Below are 16,924 nucleotides of genomic sequence, written 5' to 3' on the forward strand. Positions count from 1 at the left end.
CTGAATGAAGACATATGTGCATAAGGGAACATGGCCAAAGCAAGCAACATCCGGAATATCTGATTCACCAGGTTCTAGTGCCATCAAATCATCTTGCAAGTTTTGAGCTCAAGTTTCAACTCTTCAGCTTAAGGAAGAGGTCTGTTCTACAACATTTTTGGCAATAAATCAAACTATTAATGAGAGAAGCATAGGAAACACCTACTATTTTCTGGAAGCAGAATTTTTTAAAGCTTCTGCATATCCTGCCTGGTAACAAAAGCCACATTTTGATTATCCCCAATTATAGCTGCTCTGATTCAGGGCTTGGATAAAAGCGGTCTGAAGTCAATTAGAGTCATTTCACTCACTTTGCTGTTCTTTGTCTGAGGCCATATACGAACACCTTCCATCTTCAGATAGCATTGCAAATCAGAAATAATGTTCCCTGTTCATCACACGGAAACATTTTGTTAAGTGAATGATAACCTTGCCAAGAATATTGGGGCAATATAATGGAAATGGGAAATGCCAGCCTTTGAGTTGCCTGAACAACATTAATAGACAACCCTTTCATTTTTGTGAAAGGTTCAAACAAAATCCTGTCTGCAGGAAAGTTCTTAGCAGAGACTGGAGTAAGGCCTAATTACAATTCCCATGTCATGAATGCAAAAATAAAGCCTTTTCACTTCTCAGAAAAGTCTTGCCCTTTTCTTAACTTGCATTGGGGGTTTTCAGTTTGTTGACATTTCTGTGGTGAAGATGGAAGCTGGAGAGATTGGTCCTTGATGTCTCAAGAATTTACATGGTCCCTTGGGGAGCTGGAGTTCTGGGAAGCACTGAAGAGGCTCAGGGTCTTGTGAAGGCTCTGGTTGTTAAGCTTAGGTTTTAAAATGCATGACAGAAGAGTAGGCTGGGGCAGCATATGGAGTTCTCCTTTCTGACAGCAGCTCTGAAAAATTCTACTTTTCACTCTGAATTGACTTTTCCTTCCCAAGAAAAATGTCACTGGCTATGGATCAGAAATGTTGAATTTTAGCTTTGTTTTTGTACGTTCCCCTTCATTGTGACCTCTCTTTATGGACGTTTGAACTTGTGAAAGACCTCATCTTTATTACACCAGATCACCTTATGGACACCAGTTGACCTGCCCCTGTGACGCTGGGGATATCACTGGCGTGTTACACTAGATACTCCTTGAGCTCTCGTGTCTTTCATTTCCTTGTGTTGTCTTTGTCCTGTACATTCATTTATTGCCCTTTACTGTTGGCTTTTTTGGGCGTAGTTCTGCCTTTGCACAGTGACCCATTTGGATGCCCAGATCCACGCCATTAACTGGCTGCTGCCTAGGTACAAATCTTTAACAGTTATATCAGCAGCAAAACCCTATGAGCAACTTACATTTCAGAGAACTAAAACAAGAGACATAAAGCACGATCAACTTGTACCAGATGAGCAAAAATGTTTTTGGATGAGCATGGAATAAATGTGGAAAGACAGTCCAGTAGGCTGAGTACTAGCTAATGAACAGGAGACAGTAATTTCCCTTGATTTCTGTGCTTTCACAAGCCTTTCTGAAATTGTTGACAATGCATTCTTGTCTAGAGCTCTCAAGAGGCCAAGAGGATCAGCTTAGAGCTCTTAGGATTCCTACAGTGACCACTTCTCACAGCCATGAGGTTTCTTCTCCCACTGCAGAGAGCTCACTCTGAGTATCCGCCACAGCTTGTAGCCCAGCTGACTAAATCAAACTTGCTCCTAGTTTCTTTCCTTTACTCACAGGCTGTTATTTAGGGTGGCTCAGCAGCTTCTTCACACACAGAGCTAGGAATAGATGTGGCAGAGGGATGATGGAGAGGACTGCTCCAGCTGTACCAAGGCAAGCCATGCTGAGAAAGCAGAGCCCTGAATTGCTTAAAAGCCACAATTAGACACTACAGAGTTCCTCTACAACCCTGCTCCAAAGACTCTCGACTTCTTGCCGGGGCCATGTCCAAACCAATGGGGGTTGAGTCCACACTACACAGATCTGTCTCTGCTTTGGGGATCATTGCATGATTGACACCGGTATGCCCACAAATCTCCTGGTGTGGAAGGATGTGAACTTTGGCAGTTGTTAATCGCAGTACATCTTGTCTCATTCTCTTCCACCCCAAACATTGGGTAACTAAATCATGATGTATAACCTCTCTACTTGCCATGTGGAATGAAGATCCTGGTTTTATGCGTCAAATACCCTGTGTACAGCTTTCACATGGCCATGGACTTGGATGTGCCAATGACTCGGTGATGGGAAGGATAGGGTTGGAGGCATTACAATATTTTGCACCCAGGTTCATAAGCGAACTGGGTCTGCGTTGAGTTCTTTGGCTACAAATCAGTGTTGATGGTAACCATCCAGTCTCATGAGCTGGCACACACAAAAGGAATTGTTTCAAGGACAGCAGGGGTTACCATCGTGAACAATCATTGTGAAAACTTAGTTAGACCCAAACTTTCAAGGCCTTCTTTGCTCCATGTCCCATTATCTCCTTGATTAGTCTGAGAACATGTAAAAGTTTGAGACAGTGCCTGTCCTCTGCAAAGTCACCCCTGACAGTAATTCTCATTTTCAACACTTCCAGCAATAATTGATTTTTTTCACTAGAAAAAAAAAAAAATAATCCTGAAACTCCTGCCATACTTCCTCTCTCTCCTTTGATCCACTTCTCACATTTCATCCATTTATTTTAATAGACTTAAACATTAAAGTGGTTTATATCAGGAGGAATACAGTAGCCGGCTGAAGCTCTTAAGGTCTATGTGAGCAACGCCTGCATATAGTGGAGCTAAGCAGCGGGCTAATGGCTTATCGTTGCAGCTGTGTAAGAATGTTATTAAGTCCCCCTTATAGTTTTTATTTCCAAGCTATTATTGTACACATTTCAGCTAAGCCAAGAAAATGGTGAGACCCTTCCTAAGTTGTCCTTGGAAACCTGCCAATGAATGGGAAACCTGTGATAAGGGCAAGCAGCATCTCTCAGAAGAGTATCGGCATTTGAGAAGGGAGAAGTGCAGCTTGCAGACACACTGATACCAGGGAAAGGAAGATGAAAGCGTGAGGAGTCCTCTGCCTTGCTATTTGCATGATGGGAAACAAGGCTTTAAAGTGTACCTGAAGGAAAGGCTTCAGAGAGAAGAATTAGAAAAGGTGGGAGAGATTGATCCAGGATGAAAGGACAAGAGGCTGCAGTTGGTATAGCCATGCAAGGTGATAAGAGCTGATAAGCGTCCCTCAGTGCTTCACCTTCCCTCTTGACACTCCCTAATCTTGTAGCCATGGAAAAAAGTGTTTTCACACTGCTGAGTAAGGACAGATGGATTATACTAGGTTGCATCCCTATCATCCTTGATTCACTCTTCAGCTATCGTAAGTCCAAATGTAATCTCACACATAGGCGTTGGACTTCATGTGTTAGAAAAAATTTACCCTTTATTTGCATTGCAGCCGGTCCATGAGAGACCCTTCTCCTGTCCCATACTTGTGAAGCATCCTTGCTCGGAGAAACCTTCACATTAGTGACAGAAACTTCTGGAGACCTAACAGGGAACAGGATTTTCTTGTGCTCAATCCTGGCCCCTTCAAAGATCTTACCACTCAGTGATATTCAGGAGGATGAGATGAACAGTGCATCATGATGGGGCATGATCATGCATCATGATCAGTAGAAGAACGGTAGAGATGGAAAAGTGACATGAAGACAAATCTGTACCTCAGTTTCAAGCCCAGTTTCACCCTACAGGACTTCAAACACCTATCTAGGGCAGCTAAATGAGATATGGCTACTCCTACAGGCAACAAGGAGCTAAGTGGTTTCAGGGAGTGATTTGGACCTTAGGAGACTGAGCAGCCCTTTAGGTAGCCATTTCTCTCAACTGTGCATAGAGGGAGTTCACGGTGAGCACAGTCCTGACCTAGGTGCTTGGAGTTAGATAAATGAATGCCCAGGTCCACTTTTACTTTCAGAAGTCCGTGGATGGTACCGTATACATTAAATTGTACCACTTTTTTTCAGAGAACATCTGCTCTTCATGTTGTATTGTGGACTTCAGGCACTGTAAGGAGTTGGTGGAAGTTTTTATGGGCATCAGTTTTCCCCACATCTCCTCTCCCACCCATCCTACTATGCCTCTCTGTCGAATATCATTCTCTCCAATTAAGATCTAAAGTTAAGGCTTAGTGGCAGAGATATTATTATTACCAGCACAGTTTGTGACTCATAAAATTGCAACAACTGCTCTGCTTCATGTCAAGGGGGGGTAATTAACCAATATCATCTATAGCACCAGGTGGTGATTCATTCAAAACAGGAGCTACTATAGCAGAGCTCAAGTGCCCACTGGACAGTGCTGTATATTTCACAGGCCATGAAATATATCCAATGTTGTTTTTTATCCCCCAGCAAGATAGTAAGTTGTTTTTAATAGGGCTTTAAATATTTTTTAATTGGCACTTTATTTTTCTCTAGGAAATATGCAAAGAGGCCATGGCAAAATGGGACAGGATCACTTTTACTGCCATCATCCCTGTCGTGGGCTCACAGGGAGAATACCAATCCCACCCTTGTGCAAGGGAGCAGGAGGAACCGAGTGGCAGAAAATCTGTGCTAGATTTTAGGAAGCTGAGGTCCTGTGCTGACCATGGGAGCTTGCCTTGCCCATGCTCTGGACACGGATGAGTGCAGCATGAACAAAAAATAAATGAGTTAATGTGGGGTCAGTACTAGGCTAATGCACCTTGCCGTTTTCTCAGGCTGATTAGCAGAAGCCCAGCACATGTCAACGCAGTTATGTGGCATCCTGCTCAGGGCTGATCTCTTGCTTTAGGGCTGAATGTTAGAGCACTAGGAAAAGCTTTGAGAATAACTTCATTCTGAGATAATTACCTAAACCTACCTCACATTTGGTTTTGCCAGAGCAGAACCTGTTTTCAGTGTATTGAAACCTACCTTAATATTTCTTTACTGTGAGGGTGGTGAGGCACTGGCACAGGTTGCCCAGAGAAGCTGTGGCTGCCCCCTCCTTGGCAGTGTTCAAGGCCAGGTTGGATGGGGCTTGGAGCAACCTGGTCTGGTGGAAGGTGTCCCTGTCCATGGCAGGGGGGGGTTGGAAATAAATGATTTTTAAGGTCCCTTCCAGCCCAAATCTTTCTATGATTCTCTAATTCTCTAATTCTACTGGAACCTCATCTGATTCTGAGGCCTCTTTTTGTGGTACAGAAATAATTTGTTGCAGTACAAGCACTCGTTTTCTAGCCAGATGTGCAGGGTTCAGGCATCTTTGTTCCTTGAAAACTGGCCGTGGTTATTATTACTCAAAACCAGATGCAAAACAAACCTGTCAGCTACTTGATTTCTGAAGCTTTATTTCCAAAGAATTCAGAGACATTCTTCCTCTCTTTTGACCACTAAACGCGCCTTCACAATTTTTAGATTCAACCCACGATCCTGCCAGGAATGTTGTCTCCCAGCTACCCAGGACCACTGTCGACGAACACAGCTTTGAATAATGATTCATTTTCCACCCACTGATCAGACCTTCATCTGCCCCAATCATTCATTTATACCTAAATCTAACACTCAGCTCAAGTGTCTGCTCTGAGACATGTCATGGGAAATGCGGTGGTTGACTGCAATGGGTAGTTATGCTTAGGAAATCCCCTTTTCTGTTAGCATCACAAGGGAAAAAGGACTTAATGTTTGGAAGAGAGAGTGTAAGACACCAGCAGAGTAATTTCCATGGCCTTCTCTTTCTCTTATTTCTGCAAAGGATACTGATGTAAAATTTCTAGGCATGCTGGAGAATAAGAATTTGCTGAAAATCCCTTCAGAACAACAGGTTTAAAGGATATATGAGCAGAACAAACTATTGTTGCTACATGCTATTTTTCCTGGGTAAATTTGCAACCCAGAAAACATTTATTTTACATAGATTCCCACCTTCTATACTGGCCCAACGGTATAAAGTACAGATGTAGTCCATAATGTTCATGAATAATATGGAGTGATTTGTTGGAAATCTAGGTACTGCTGGGGGCAGGATTCAGGTACTTGGCATAGCTGCCAAGTCCCAGCTTGGAAACACAAAAGCATGTGAGACAAAGATTAAGCTGGTATGAGTCAGGATCACGCTTTTCTGGTTTGGTGCCTGGAGGACAGGAGATATCCCTAGGGCATCTCATTTGTCTCTGGGTCCTCTGAATCATGCCCAGACTGAATCATGCCCAGACAGTCTCATAAGACTGACTTTAGAAACCCAACACATCAACAGCATCAGAGTACTTTGAAGGTGTCGGTGGCCTTTTGATGTTTTTAAATCCAAGCTAGGCTAAAGTTTGAACACATAAAAGATCCAAAATAGACATCAGAGTTACAAAGGTTTATAAAGTCACAAGTTTTCAGAAATTAAAAAAAAATATCGGTGTATGTACTGTATATTATCAAATTGTATCCCAGGTTTTGCCCTCAAATGAATTGATGAACCAGGAGACACTGAAGGCTTTCTGGAGGAGTGTCAGCTCCTTTGTCATTCTCAGGGTCTGAAATCGGGGAACTTGCTTTTTATTGCTCTCTCTGGAGATTACTCTGGTTTAAAACTTTGTATGTTGGAGATTTTAAGACTGAGTGACCTTCATGTGACCTGTTCTCTGTTTTCCCTTCCAGGTTTTAGAAATGCTCATGCCCCTTGGTGGTAGTGAAAGGCAGTTATCATCTGCCTGGAGATTAAACAGAGCCTGCTCAGGAATTTAGCTAAAATATTCCTCTAGAGTAAAGGGAAATACCATTCCCCATCTGTTACAGCAATGTCCAAACTTTGGGAAGGTTTATCCATGCGGTGAAGCTTCTGTTTTATGTGCACATTATGCTGGTATGGCTGGGATAGAGTTAATTTTCTTCACGGTAGCTGGTATGGGGCTGTGTTTTTGATGTGTGATGAAAACAATGTTGATAATACAGGGATGTTTTCATTGTTGTTGAACAGTGCTTACACAGAGTCAAGGCTTTTCTGTTTCTCACACCACCCCACCGACAAGTTGGCTGAGGGTACACAAGAAGTTGGGGGGGGACACAGCTGGGACAGCTGACCCCAACTGACCAAAGGGATATTCCATCCCATATGATGTCATGCTCAACATATAAAGTGGGGGGAGGGAGAAGAACGAAAGGGGAGACATTTGGAGTAATGGCATTTGTCTTCCCAAGTCACTGTTAGGCGTGACAGAGCCCTGTTTTCCTGGAGATGGCTGAACGCTTGTCTGCTGATGGGAAGTGGTAAATGAATTCCTTGTTTTGCTTTGTTCGCTTGTGCAGCTTTTGCTTTACCTATTAAACCGCCTTTATCTTGACCCACGAGTCTTCTCACTTTACTCTCCTTATTCTTTCACCTGTCCTGCTGTGGGGGTGGTGAGCGAGAGGCTGTGTGTGGTGTTTAGTTGCCGACTGGGGTTAAACCACGACACACATGAAGACAGGAATAGCACCTTGTAAGAACACGTATGTCAAAGTAATACTTATAGATCATTGCTGCCTTGAACCAATCCTAGGCCGTTTTGTAGAGCTTGGCCCCGTGATTGGTTAGGGGAGGTGGAGAAATTGCAATGGATCCATGATATTAGTTGGAAAAAGTGGCTGTCACTTCTGCCTCTGCTCCTGAACTGAGCTGTGACTTGTGCGCAACCATTCCACCTCTCCCGGGCTTTGACTTTGCTGTTCACTTACCACGCTTTGTTAATTGCTTTGAAAGCTGTGATGAAAGGAGCTACCTGGCTGCAGGCTGTCACTGATGATTTATGTCATGCGTTAAATGCATTGGCTTTTAACTCTGTGCAGCAGCCTCACCCCCCCAACTCCTTCACCCCCGTTCAATACCTGACAGCTGGGAGAGTGGCTTTAACAAGTACAGTTGGTATTATAACAGTTTCATCAACTCTCAGGGATAATAAACAAGTAATTGAGTTTTGGCTGCTCTCTCCTGTCCTCATGTTACCTCTGTGTTCCACTCACCTTGGTATTTCTCTCTTAGAAGAGCACCAGTTGGAAATAGAGATCAGTGTCTTGGGAGGATACCTGCTTCCATGAGCACCACTTATCGTGTCCATCACACAGGGGATGCTGTTATCTCACACAGCACACTAATCTCCCCCCAGTCTCCCAGGGCATTTTCTGTAGGATGTATTTCTTGGGCTAAGCCAGAGCTGTCTGTTATTATATGACCCAGAAGAACAGGCATGTTGGGGATCTGATGATCATCTATGACTAGGAAACCCAGCACATATGATCTCATGCACTGGGAATCAAGAGGGTTAAGAGGTCTGCGAGAGTCTAAATGAGCAGGACTCAACCAGACCCCTGCAGGGGACTGATGGGCAAGAAATTACTTTGTTGAAGCATATTTCATCTCCCATTAACAGAAATGAGGCACAGCTCTACTGTGTAATCATTTGTACCTCCCTGGTACATCTAATTTGATGGGTATCTCGATGATCAGTTTAGCTGGTGAGCAATTAAAGTCTAATTTGCATCTGCACATGAGATTAAAATGTTGGATAGATTATTTTTTAAAAGCTGCTACCTTTCATAGAAGACAGCATTAACTAATTGGATGTATACATAGTATGGGATAGCATTTCTCCTTACAAAGAGAGAGACGCTGCCATGAAACTCAGTAAAATCTCTGCTTTGTTCAGCACACTTATTGCAGGTGATAAATGCTTTCACCAGCTCTTCTAGGTAAAGATAAGGCTTGCTGCATGACTTCACTCCAGTAGAAATTCTACCTACCACAATATAGAGAGTTTATCATCCACATAAGTTGCAATGAAGTAATTTTCACGACGACATGCGTTAAATATATTGACTTGAGTATATATTGCGGCACAAGGAATAGTGCTTCTCTTCCAGTAACAGGCATGTCTACGTTTGTGTTAGAGATGTGACAATGCTACTAGCAACCCTGAGATTGAACTGGGCTGAGTATCCTCAGGCAGAACCTGTTTGTACAGGAAAACATGTCGATCTGTCAGCAGTGAAATGGCAGACGGGAAAAAGGCATTTTTTTTCATTACGAAAAATGTTGGGCAAGATTATTTTTATGTGCTGCAACACCCAGTGGAACTGTGCCCAGAGAAAACATAAAAACTCCATTTGCAGGGCTGAAATGACTGCGTGTTTTGTCAACGGAGCAAGAAGAAGAAAAAGAAGAAAAATATATATGTAAGCAGAATAAAAAGATTTTGTTACAAGCTGAGGTAGAAAAACAAATTTCAAAATGAAAGTTCAGTTTGATCCCACCCACTTCTGAAGCTCTGCAGGATTCCTGATCCACAGTCATTTTCATTATTTTGTATTTTTGGTGCAATTTGGGATAAGAAAAATGTAAAATCCTGAAATTTCTTTTCTGGTAGGGAGCCAGTGGTTTCGTAGCAGTAATTGGGATATGTGTATGTTTACATGCAAACTCACACAACCACATAATGAAGAGACCTAGCACGCTCTGTCTCTCAGAAGTTCTGTATGTAGCTCAGTATATTAAATACACTGTACTTCAAATGTATATTTTTCTGAGGCTGTGAACTTGTCACAGCCTCCACTCCAACAAGAGAAGCTATATCACTTTTTGCTCTGCAGACTAAGCGTTTTCAGGTCACACAGGTGCCTGGATGAAAGACGTTTCCTCTGAGTCAGCAGCGTGCTACTAGTGTTTTGCAAGGGGTTTTCTCCTACTGGCAGAGCCAGGTAAAATGTGGTCCTGGCTGTCTGGGGCTGTCTGAGTGTGGAGTAGAGGCAGCTGTCTTTGTTTGATGGGTCTGGGAGTTATGCCTCTGAACATCAAACTCTGGGTGTTTTAAACACTAACTTGGCATGCAGAAATGGAGGGACTTCTGCAAAATACAGATGTACCTACTGTGCTTGGGTTCGTCCCAACCAAACCTGCCTGTCAAGCTGAGCAAAGCTGAACGCTGGTGACATGCAGCTGCTCGTGGCTCACCTCCATCTGAACTTTGAATCTTAGGGGACCATATCATGGCTGAACACTGGCGATGGGATTATCGTTTGGGTCCTTAGTGAGAAGTGTTGACCATTGAACACCTCCAGGACTGGGGTTCAGAAGGCCTAAGCTGAGCATTTATTACAAAGTAGTTGGGGTAAATAGTTTAATTACAGCAATCACTGGGGTAATGCTCCCTTTATTTGTACGCAGGGTTAGCTTAGAAACATTAATACCCTTTACAAGGGGAGCGCACTCTGTTGAAGAACTTAACACCATGGCAATGTAGACAATAAAAGATTTGCTTGTGGTGTTAGTATTGAGGGTATGTTTCTTTCTGTTCACATATGTGGCTGTTTATGCAAAAAAGTCAAGGACAGCCAATATGAGACCTTGAGTACAAAACTTGTGTAGCCGCTCGATCCCCTTCTTTCCTTCCAGGGTTTTCACGATGGGCCGATAGCAGGAGGAAAGTGAAAAAAAAAAAAAAAAAACAACAACCAAACAAGCCTGAAATTCACAATGTGCTCTAATTATGATATAACAACTTTAATGACTTCTTGGTAATGGCTTGGGAAATTAATTAGCCTATCATTCGCAAAACGGAACATCACTTTTCTTCCATTTTCACTTTTCTGGTGTTGTTAGGGTCTGTGATGCTGTCAACACTCATGTCCAATCTAATTAAAATTGCAATAACTCTTGAGAAACAATGACTTAAAAACCCCCCTGAATGTAGATTAAGGGAGGCTGATACCTCTCAAGGTCATGCAGCTCTCCTGCTGGGTATTTCTGATTTGCCTATTAAGGTGTATGTGTGTATGAGAATTTCCCCACCCTGGGTCTTCTTCTTCCTGACTTCTGATCATGAAAGGGCTTTTCCAGATACATTAATGAATCTTCAGGGTTTTTAAAGGGACAATGCTTCAGTCAACAACAGACATTTTCTTCCAGAGTACCTTGGTAAATGCTGATAATAGGAAATTTGATATCTTTCCTACTAGATTTTGGGTTGCTCCTGCATAATATTAGGAAAGATCAGTTCCCAGGAGCAAACTGGAATGTTTGACTTTCTTGATATACAGCCAGTAACCTGAATTCATGCCTATCCATGCAGCAAAAGCAATCTCAGGTTCTGGTATTGTTTCTTTCAGTGATAACCTTGGGAGGGAAGTGAAAAAAATAGACTATTTAGTTTTGTATGGAACAGCAAATATTGAACAACTCAGTTCCTAGGAAGGTTAGTATAAAAGGCATGAAGAGCTGTGGGAATAGGATGTTAAACCCGTAATGTCCCCAAGTAGGAAAACCTTCATTGGTGTGTCACAGAATCAGGAAAGAGAGAAGGTCTTAGCGTATTTTGCCATTTTTGGTTTGAGATATAGGGAGCAGTCAGCAGGTTCCTTTCTTAAACCATTCTAAAAATACCTAGAGCACAAACCCACCTTTACTGATTAGGAAATGAGAAAAATGACACTAAATTCACCCTATTGCTCCCTAAAGCAACCTTCAGCCTAAAATCTCTCTCCTTCCAGCAACTGTTCTCACCTTCTTTTCTATCCATGCATCATAAATTAATACTTTCCACAGGGATCCACAGAGAACTGCTAACTCGGTACGGCTGCTAGCAGAGCAGGACACTTCCCTGTGTGAGTTTGTCTCTTTATTGGCACAGACAGGCATTAAAGCAAATGCAAGTCAAGGTTCCAGAGCGTCTGGCACCAAACCCAGGTCCCAGAGCTCATCTCACAGCTCCTCTGTCCCCATCTTCTGCTGCATCCATGTTGCTCATAGCCAGATTGGTGGCCCGCGATGCCTACACTTAGGCAGCTGGGCTGAGGTTGAGACATGTCTCACAAGGTGAGGGACAATCAGCTGGGATGAGATACGCCGTATTGGAGAGTCCTAAATCCCAGCCTTTGTTCTGGTTCAAATCAGCTTCTTACAGCTGTTCACATTCCCTCAAACCCCTCAAATGCCCTGTATGTGGGGATTTAATAAGGGTAAATCTCGCTGCAGGAAAGGTAGGGGCAGCACACCCTGTCCCCAGACACTTCTGCTGACTTGAGACAGGGTTCAGAGAGTCATGGAAGTGCCTCCAGATGCATTTCTTGAGGAGCGGATGGGAGAAGTTGCAGCTCTGCACCTGCAGTTATTTGTCCTAAGTGCATTTCAATTTCCATTTAATGGGGAAGGAAACATCCTGCTATCACTCAAATTTGTTTTTGATTGCCTTCTTTTCTTTAAAAGATAAGTAGTAAATGAAAATACAAGACATTCAATATAAGCAAAATGATAAAACATCCTGAAAATTTAAATGCACAAAAATATCACCCCTGCACAGCTCTTGCCATAGGCACCAATTCTGATCTTAGTTTTGCAGGAGTGTTACACCACTGGGGTGCAATCCAGACACTTTTAGCTACCTGTATTCATATCAGTCAGAGGTAGCTAAAAGCTTGCAAGAAGTGGATTTTGCACATGAAGGATTAGGGTGACCTTGGGGTTCTGTTGCTCCTGCAACAGGAAAGGGAGAGGAAAAGCCAGGGACAAAGGAAGGCTGTGGAGACGTTGGGAGAGCTCAGAATAGCATGGGTAGGGAATGCTCCTGACAGAGAAGAAAAGGAGAGAAAGCAGAGTGGGGTGTGGGGGTATTTACTGCTGTTATGCCAGAAGCACATCCCACTCACCCCAGGCTCTACCTTGGGTGCAGTAGAAACCAGCTTGACTTGTAGCTCTTCAACATGGCGAGAGCCTGTGTTGAGACAATAAACATTTTGCTGCCCCAGAAAGCTGTTCCCTCCACAGGGAACTGTGTCTGAGCTAATTAACACTACTTTTAGGGAGGGTTTTAGGGTTGCTGTAATGCTTTCAGGTCCCAAAGAAGGATCTCTGTGTCATATCACTCCATGCCCTTTGGATCACTCTTAGCATGTCTGGTCTGTCTCATCTTTCCTTGAGCATCTGCCACAGATCACTGTCAGGGATGGGATGCAGAGCCAGATGGACCTTTGATTTTTCCATTCTATCTGTCCTGATCTCCATTGTGCATTGTGCACTGAGTCAGAACCCTTTAAGCAGTCATTCCCATGCTTCGCAGCCTTGCACTTTGGCCTGAATGCCATTCCTGCTGCCTTGTTGGGGAAAGCCCTTTGCAGTTCCCCTGGAGACCTCCTGCCACAGAGAGGGAAGGTGAAATGGGCACTTTATGACTCTCAGGGATCTGAAGTGTCTAGACTGGTGTAACAAGAGTCTTTCTGAGTTTTACAATAAAAGCCAAGAGATGTATTTTTGGAAGACAGAAGTTCCTCTGAGTGCACCCAGCAGAACGAATTTTAACGATCACTTGACAAAATCTCCTAAATTAAATTTCAGATTAAAAACCTCATGGAAGTTAAACTGATAATCCATGCATTAAAAACAAAGTAAATCAGGCTACTTGAGAAGCCCTTTCTGAAGAGCAAATCGCAGCCCCCCATCTCTAATCTGTGAGTTACCGACATGCTGGTGCAGTGGTGCTGCAAGACCTTCTGATCATAAAGCAATTCTCTGTCCTCTGACTCCCTGTCTGTAATAGTGGTTTCATCCCCAGCTTGTCCACACAGAGATGTTCAAGAAAATAAGTCTATGCCAGTAGAGATCAGAATAGACTCGCTAACTCCTGCCGCAAAGTTTGCAGCCTGGCATGAGTTTGCTGTGGCTGTAGCTACGCATCTGTGTGGGTTGCTGTGCTCTGTGCATCCCCTCCAGTCTAAAGGTTTTTCTATTAAGCCTGCTGGAATTGGATTCATTGTAGAAAACTTCCTTTGTGGTATAAAGCCCCTCTCACAAGAGTGTCTGAGTGCCTGCAAGGCACAAGCTAATATTTTCTTCAGTTTAAATATGTTCTGGTTGAGGCAATGACAGGTTTCAATAGGCTGCGGGGGTGACACTGGCTCTGTAATAGTTCCAAATTATATTACCTGAAAGTTGAGTAGGGCAGAGAAAGATCAATCTGTTTAAAGTGGATTTGGCAGTTTTAAAATTCATTTGAGTTCAAATCGAAACAGAAAAGACTGTAATGTTGGTGTAGCTCTGCCAGAAGTTATAGGGACACTGACAAGCTGCCCACGGTCTCTGGACTGGGAAACCAGGAAATATCCACTCGTGTAATTCCTGGAGATGGCTGTCCAAAATCCATGGGACGTGGAAGCACTGTCACACAGTAGGAATGCAAGGGCAGTGAGTGGCCGTGCCAGGCTGTGCTAATGAATTATTACACTCTGTTTTATCTTACTGGGTGTTTTGCTGAGAGCAAAGACATGGGCATCTTCCCCCCCGCTATTCCCACCAGGAGAGACAGCATGATATTCTGGACCAACCCAATTCAGCATCAACTGCAGCTAAATCTAAGTTAATAGATAAGGGTGGCTGTGTGTCCCAAATTTACCATCACAGTCCTGGATTGGTAGTGTCATGTCATCCCCTGTGCTCGTGACGTTATTTTATCTTGACTGTTCAACTAGGACACAGTATTTTCTCCATCTTCTCCAAGCCCTGGAAACTTTCCCACTCCCTCTTGTGTGATTGGAGCATGAGGAATCTGCCTGTGTCTGCTAATTTCCGAGTCTGTAATAACACGTGCTTTCAGAGATACCTTCTGCTCTCTCAAGGGCTCTGCTTTCCCCTCTAACCTGCCCATGACCGCTGTCTTCTAAAGACTAAGGTGCTTCATGTGTGTCCTCATTTCAGAATTTCCTGGTGAAACACAGCAGAGAACTGGACTTGCCAACTGAGCTGCTGTATTTGGCCACATTATGCTGCGCGTTGCTCACTAAACATGGTTCAGTGGTCTGTTAAAATTAATTTCACATTAATTGTTTTAAAACTGACAGCATCCTGTGTTGCTTTGGGTGAGCAATTGCCTTTCTCTGCTGGGAAATAATTTTGGCATTTCATTTGGAAAAAAGTAATTAACTGCATGGGTATGCTTAGTTGAGTAAGTCATTACAATCTCTGACTTATGCAAATGAGATTGTTGAAGTATAATTCTAACTGAGATAACTCCACACATACATAAACTTTTAATATCCATCGTCCAGCGGAATGTTTGTGCGCAAATAAAAGCCATTCATGGGTTAATTTATAAATCTCAATTGCATAATCAATTTTCAAGGAGCAGAGAGCTTGTAATGCAGCAGAGCTGCTCCGTGAGTTCCCAAGGATCTTTCTTGGAACATCATTTGATGGTTAACATGACGTATCCACTGGTTCATACATCCTTGTGCTCATTTTACAGCTGCTGTAGCATGAAACATGCTTTCAGGGTCACCCTCCTCATATTCTGCCTGCTTTAATTATGATGTTTATTATGGGTGTTATGAAGACAGGTGGTCATGCTCATGGATTTTAGCAGTTTATTACTGGGTTCTAAGTAACTGTCCCAGACTTCGTTGTTCCAACAAGTTTAAACATTTAACTACGTATTATTAATTTCTTTTTCTCTTCTTTGTCACCTTCCTACAGTGTGTAGCTTTTTCTCTCCTGGAACATAACATTATCATGCAATTTTCTCGGCCAGTTTAAGATAAAGAGATGGATGCAAAGGCAAAATATGCACAAAGAAAGAGCTAAGAATTTATTTTTCCCTAGCAAATGAATTACTTGCCCCAAATACTCTCATTTATCCTGAAACTACTTGGAACTTGGAGAAAAGAATATTTTGGGGACAGATTTCTAAAACAAGGGAACAGATGTTCCTTCTTTGTTCTACACAACTGATGCTGCATAGACCCAGCATTAGGTTGGATGGCTCCCTTTCTGTTTCCTATTTGGAAGAATTACATTCTATAATAAGGGCCTGAGTTAAACCAAAGGTTGGATTTCTCTGGAGAAATCCCTGAGTTTGGAAAACCTTCTGCTAGTAAGCCAAAAGAGAGTTTCTGTAGGATTTGATATATCATCCTCTGGGGTAGTAATTTGATGGGACTTAATAATTTTCTGCCTACAGTGTAATCAGGAGCTTGCATCCATCTTATCCTCTTGATTGATGAACATAATTCTGAATACGAGAAGGGATGAGCCCTTGGATGGAGGAGGTGAAGAGATGGGGAGTGAGGGAATTGTAGATGGCACTGACCGAAGCTCAGATATCTCCCTGGGAGAACCAGTCTCTGACAAGCCTGATTAAAGGAGAAATGGGTTTGGAAGCACAGGGTCAGTGACTCTGACCAAGCTGCTACTTCATTTAGAGAGAGGGCTGATCTGTGCCTTGCACTGAGGCTCTTATAGCAGTAGAGAGCTGTTAACAAGAGGTGCTTAATCGTCTCTGGCTGGCAGGTTGCTGCCAAGTGGTTTGGCAGCTTGGAAAGCCTTTCTGCACTCCCAGAAAGACAGGTCTTTGCAGATGCTGAGGTTTCAAAAAGAGCAGTCATTCCCAGCAGAGTCAACAGACTGGATTTTCAGTTTACGTTTCCTTTGAACGGAGCAGACCATCTGCCTTATATGTATAGACCAGGTCTGTGAATTATTGGATCAGAATGAATATGTGGGGTCATTCAAATCTGTAACAGCTCTGAATTGCTTAGGCTTAGGTAAATGAAAGAGGGAAAAAGAAGCATTAACAGTAAAATCACTGACAGTGACTACTGTGTTGAGGGGTCCAGCTTCTACAGAAGGAGTTGGTGGTCAGAGCCCATTCTAGACCTGGGTGCAAGGCTTTCTCTGCAGCTGGGTTCTATACCCTGATTACTGAACTGTCATGTGGAATCCCTTTTAAAATATTTTTTAATTTGTGGGGTAAGCATTCATCTGAAGAGGAAGATATTTGAAGCCTGGTTTTCCGCTCCCAGGAGCACTGTATGTTTCTTGGTAAAACCAGCCCAAGTTAATTAGCACACCTTCAGTACCAGAGAGTCAACCCTATCTTACTGACAGTGGC

The sequence above is a fragment of the Leptosomus discolor genome, chromosome 5, assembly GCF_034619465.1.
Source record: "Leptosomus discolor isolate bLepDis1 chromosome 5, bLepDis1.hap2, whole genome shotgun sequence".
Lineage (NCBI taxonomy): Eukaryota > Metazoa > Chordata > Aves > Leptosomiformes > Leptosomidae > Leptosomus > Leptosomus discolor.